The sequence below is a fragment of the Ambystoma mexicanum genome, chromosome 1p (assembly GCF_040938575.1).
Source record: "Ambystoma mexicanum isolate Mex_15411 chromosome 1p, UKY_AmexF1_1, whole genome shotgun sequence".
Lineage (NCBI taxonomy): Eukaryota > Metazoa > Chordata > Amphibia > Caudata > Ambystomatidae > Ambystoma > Ambystoma mexicanum.
The window spans coordinates 234,340,073-234,346,006 of record NC_090921.1 but is presented as its reverse complement, the minus strand read 5'-3'; the positions used below and the strand labels follow the sequence as shown (position 1 = coordinate 234,346,006).

The following is a 5,934-nucleotide window of genomic DNA, read 5'->3' as shown; positions in this document are numbered from 1 at the left end:
ATTTATTGAAGATGTCTAATATATCCTTATCTGAGGAAATCATACGCCCAGAGTCATTCTTAATACCAGATATCCTAGACCATTCCTTTTAAATTTTTAGATACGAAGCAAGACCCCTTCTAGCTTTATTAGACGTTCGATATGTTTGGGATTTGTGTTTAAGTATAACACTGCAAGCTTGTTTGGATAATTAATTTGTAATATTAATACGTAAGGATAAAATATTTTAAAAAATACTATCATCAGGCTTTTCACTGTATTTTATTCAAGCTTATTTAGTTTACTAAATACAGTATATAACTCTTTCTTTTTTTCTTTTTGGCTAAATAGGAGAAAAATATGTTCTCTCAATGCTGCTTCATATGCATCCCAGTTGTTGACAGGAGAAGAGTCAGAGTCTCAGAGTCCTTAATAATTTCAAATAATTGCTGATGAAAGGTATCGAAAGAATCCTCAAATTTTCTGTAATTTACTCAAATGTTTTTAAATCTCCATCTAGTAGAGCCGTTTTCTGTGTTGTCAGTATCAAAAATGGTAATTACTGGAGCATGGTTCGATATAACAGCACTATCAATCGAAGATTCAACTATCATACTAGACTGAGACGTGGACATGCATAGAAAATCAATACAAGAATGGGTTTCATGTAGTGTAGAATGTAGCATATACTCAAGATCAGCAGACGCCAGGAGTCTACTAAACCAAGTGCTGAAATAAAACGTAAGAATTCCTTGTACATTTTATAACTCTTCACCTGACACTCGATTAAAAAGCTGTATACATTGGGATGGGCCTATGTGTAATTGTAATTAATTAAATGAAAATGGTCTGTGTGCTATCAGACTTTATTCTGCTATACCAATTCTCATGACATGTACAATGTTTAAGAGCACGCAAGCACCTTTTTCTCTCAGGATCCTTTCTTGTGGCAGGCAAAGTGAACAGTGGCCTGCTGGCACATGTGCTTTGTGGGAGCAGGGTGAGCTGTTCCCAGCCAGAGTTCAAAGACAAAGTTCTGAGCTAAGGCTGGTGAAGCTCTATTCCTGTTTTTATTCACTTATGTACTTATTTATTTTGATTTGCCTTTCCAGCAAATAGAAAGAAACAGAGAAACTGAGTGACACAGGCTCTGTTCAATACATGAAATTATATTGTGGTTCAGGTGGATCTCTTGCGCTCCAACCATACACTTTTGCTTTAGTAACAGAAATTATTATTTTACAAGTCCAACATCCTTATCCATAGATTCTTTCCAAGTCAATCAAAGAGTCAATTGACATAATGTATCTCAAAAATGAGTGGTTTTAATTCTTCATGTAAACACACAGCCGACACGTGTTTCGACCTCAGGTCGTTCTCAAGGCCCATATATGCTTCCTATATCTTTTAGATTTTAGTTCTCAATGCCCGGCGATTTCTTTTGAGCATTTATTTCAATCCTGTAGGAATGGTTGTATTGGGTCAGAAATTAGGTGAGTATTGTAAGTTCCCGTAATACAAAGGGCCCTTTGGAGTGTTTTTCAAGATTGGAGCCTGGGATTCAGCCCACTAAATGGTATTTCTTGAACTTCGGAGCTCATAACAATTATAAGATTACGGGAGGATTGAAATAAATGCTCAAAAGAAACCGCCGGGCATTGAGAACTAAAATCTAAAAGATATAGGAAGCATATATGAGCTGAGGTCGAAACACGTGTCGGCTGTGTGTTTGCATGAAGAATTAAAACCACTCATTTTTTAGATACATTATGTCAATTGACTCTTTGATTGACTTGGAAAGAATATATGGATAAGGAGGTTGGACTTGTAAAATAATAATTTTTGTTACTAAAGCAAAAGTGTATGGTTTGAGCGCAAGATATCCACCTGAACCACGATATATTTTCTGTTTACTGGAAACAAGTTTTGTGGGAAGCTTCAGGGCAGGATATAACTTGCTGCCAACCTTTTTATCTAGGACTCTTGAGCGGTAAATAGCGCGCGCAATTCAATAGCGATCCCACAATACTGTGAGCCTCTCTCTGTTCAATACATGTTGGCCATTTATATTTTATCAGAGGATTTGAAATAAAAGTGATTTCAGCTAGATGGCTGCAGGTAAAGCAGTGAGTAGGTTATTCGGGAGTGACTATTGTTAGTAGGATGTACCTAACAAAGTCTGAATGATGGAGGATAACAAATGGGACACAGCTAAACAGGTGCCTTGCTGTGTAAAATAATGGCTACAATCAGGTGATCATAGCATGCATGTGCTTGTTCTTCTGTGTCTTTCAATCACCATACTTCAGTTGTAAAACCCAGAGGAGGTGTTGTAGGATCCCTTTAAAAAGTGACCTCCATCAACTTGAGTTGAGAAGGTATATGGTAAAGTGCATAAAGTGAAGACTGGAGTTAAATCCTGGCATCACCATTTAACCAAAGTGTGTGATCCTCGGGAAATCATTTACTCTCATTGTACCTTATCTGACAAAGAAGTGATTCAGTTAGCCTCTTACTAGCCTTTCGTGTGGTATTGTAAGACTCACACCATGGCTTCTGGATAGTGAACACATTTTCTTTGTTAAAAATGCTCACCATACAAAAAATGTTACTGGCTTCCAAACGTGTGTGTCGGCCTGAGGATCTTAGTTACAGTTATTGATAGTTCAGCTACTAAAAATTGAGTCAATTAAAAATTAGGTGATTTTATATGGGGCAGAGGTTTCTAAAGTTTCCTCCTAGAAACTGCTCCGCCAGAACCTTTTTTATGATCAAATACAACTCTTAATTAAAGCATTTAACTAAAAGGAGCAATGAGTCCCTGTCCAGCACCTTCATGCTTAGTTGGAAAAAGCCCTTTCTTCAACGTGTTCGAAAAAGTGCTTTAAAAGAAGCAGGCACTGCTGAGATTCGAACTCAGGATCTCCTGTTTACTAGACAGGCGCTTTAACCATCTAAGCCACAGCGCCACATGCGCAACTCTTTGTACGTAGTGTTTCAACTCACCTCCGTCCATTTCAGATACAGCGCCAAAGGAAGAGTTGCTGTACAAGTAAGCTGGAAGTATATCACGGAATTCTTTTTGAAAAAACAAAAACGATATTGACCGAAAGCTCTGCACTTTCGTAATGTGAGTACAGAGGAACACAGCTGTCTAAAAAACATTGAAGAAGTTCATTCAGGAAAGTTATTTTTGGAGCCGCTGCCTTCGCCATGTCCCTCTTAGTGAGGCTGCTTACTCCAGTGTCTGCATAAGAACCTGTACATCTCAGCATCCTCTTGTGCTGGTCGCGCGGCATTGGCTGTCTTTTCTCTGGAGCTGTCTCTTCTCTGTGTCTTTGTGGCTCCCTCTCATCATGGGCCCTCTTATTTCAGTAACAGAAGCAGGCGCCCTGATGCCTTATATGAGCATGTTGGCCTGTCACTCACTCGTCCGGATGGGCTGGTTTTGATTCATGAAAACTTGTGACAGTCAGAAAACAAAAGTAGCCATTGAAGGCCCAAAGCAAAACATTCAAGTGTAAGACGATCCTTCGATTGTTGCATTACAATGATTTTTTTATATTTGGATTTGTACATATCTCATAGGGTTGAAGTGCAATATAGAAAAAAAACAGACCCGTAGTCGGCAGGATTCGAACCTGCGCGGGGAAACCCCAATAGATTTCTAGTCTATCGCCTTAACCGCTCGGCCACGACTACTTGACTGTGATCACCTGAATGTGCATATGACAGTGTGTGCAAGGTCAGACCATTTTGAACAGTTGGGCATTGAGTTAGGCACTTCACACAGTCATGATATTATCAACATAACTATGATTCACTCATGGTTTTCATCAACGATGGAGACATTCTAGCATTGTCAGACAATGTTACAGGAGCACATTCTCAGGGCGATCACTGTTACCCATACCAAGGTCACTCCTTCTTTTCCCGGAATCTGGTCAAGAGACTTGCCCTTGACAGGGAATGGGAAATCTGCTCCTGCTGTATATGTACACGACTAATGCTGTTGATATGGCCACCCACAATGAAGGTGGATTAGCACACACAAGACGGAGACAGAAGTAGAGTTGGATGGCTGCCTGCTCGTGCTCTAATGTTACACACATATCGTTCTTTATCTTGCTGACAGTTTTGACCTGTTAGTGAGGTTGTGATACAGAGGCTGAGTTGGTGGCAGATTTAAGGCAAAGGGCCCTGTGGTCAAAAAAGAACATAGGGTCCTGTTACGAGGGAGTTGGAGGACCTCAAAGGGTTAAATTAAGTCTGAGGCCGGAGGAGGAAGAGGAGGAGCCCGCCAAGGGAAGTGAGAGCAATTAATGAAATAAATGGTGAAAGAAGCAGACGTGTCATGTCATCCTTCCGTCGCTCCTAAGGGACAAATCCTTCTAACAATTGGCGGCCAGGATAAAGCGAGTCACTAACCTCGTTCTCGCAAGTCACAAACCTCGTTCTCCTTGAACCAGCACTACACTGTCCTTTCTGTGTGAGCTTCACGTACCACACCGCCACCCGGTGTCCTTTGGTCCGCAGGGCTGGCCTTGCAGCCTCCAGCCCTCCCTGCGGCACCCACGACGGAGGAAAGAGAACCGAGAAGAGAAGCAGCGCCGTCCGCAGTACCCTCATGGTGAGCGAGTTCACACGCATGCAGGAGATCACGCAGCATAACTTTGGGAAGCTGGCAGCATTAGCAACACAATGACAAGCCCCGCCCCCTCAGGCCCAAGCAACAGCGACAAGCCCCGCCCCCAGAAACAAGCAAGGCCGGGGAGAAAAGAAAAAAAAACAATACAACAGGGACACTGGCACCTGTAGCAGCACGCTGCCCCCAGAGCAGCCATTAATATTTTTTTAAAAAGACGAACTGGCAGGGCTGCCAGTCCTAGCACCGATAACTGAGGGACAAGACCCCATCAACACTAGGCACCTGTAAGGGGAAAGGAAACAAATGAAAACTAGTCATACACTGTTGTATGGCTCACAAGGCATGTTGTGAGTAAACACCCACCCCAGCTATGACAACCACGCCTGGTCCTGCGCTGGGGTCCTACTCCACTCTGTCCAGGCTCCCTGGGCACAACTAAGTCCCAAATGGAACACAGCCAGAAGGTGCCCATCCTACGGGCTTGAGACGCAAAGAACATGGTGGACCAAGCAGATGGACAAGACGCACCCATGCGCACCGCAAGCAGCTTAGCATTCCTATGGAAACCAGCACCATTCAGCCTCTTATCACAAGCAGAAAGAGGGCCCAGATAGACAATATGGGTCGATGACTTTGCCGGTTTCATCAAGGCAGTGGGGGAAGAAAAGTCTCCAGTACTCAAAGACATTTTCACGAAACTGGCTGGGCAGAGATAAACGGCATCATCAAGGCCATGCCGCCAGGAGACAGAAACACGTACAAGACACTTGTCACCGCATTGGACAGGAAGCTCATTATACATTTGAACAGGTACTATGAGCGATATGTGTTCAACCATTGCTGTCGGGCCTCCCACAAAACGGTGGAGGAGTTTGTAACGCGACTCCGACAGAAACTCGTCCACTGCCAATTTTCTGCTTTCTCGGATGAAGACGTGATCCGACTCCATGTCATAGAAGGTTGTCTGTCATCCGTACTCCGGAAACAACTCCTGAAAAAACCCCTATCGATTAACGAGGTGGTAGATATGGCGAGGATGCATGAGAGAGAGGAAATACAGGCCTCTGCCATTGAGACGCCAAAAAAGAAAATGGACTGAGAAGTGACGGTTGTGGCATTCACCGGAGGCAGAGAAGGGGAGAGAAACACCACAGGCCACCAGACTCTGCCGAAAACGCAGCAGAGAGAGGCATAAACCCAACCGAGAACAGGAACACGGCTCTAGCGGTAGTGTTATCGTTTTGGCTAACTGTTCCAATACACAGGGCCATGCCCGGCGATGACTCAGAGGTGTTCCAGATGTGACA

General features: G+C 43.2%; 1 non-coding gene across 1 annotated transcript; it reads right to left on the bottom strand.

The window, feature by feature from the left end:
- Positions 1-3,599: 3,599 nt before the first annotated feature.
- TRNAS-AGA (transfer RNA serine (anticodon AGA)) lies at positions 3,600-3,681 on the bottom strand. Its single transcript has one exon. It is a non-coding gene; the product is annotated as a tRNA-Ser (tRNA).
- Between the last annotated feature and the right edge of the window lie 2,253 nt (positions 3,682-5,934).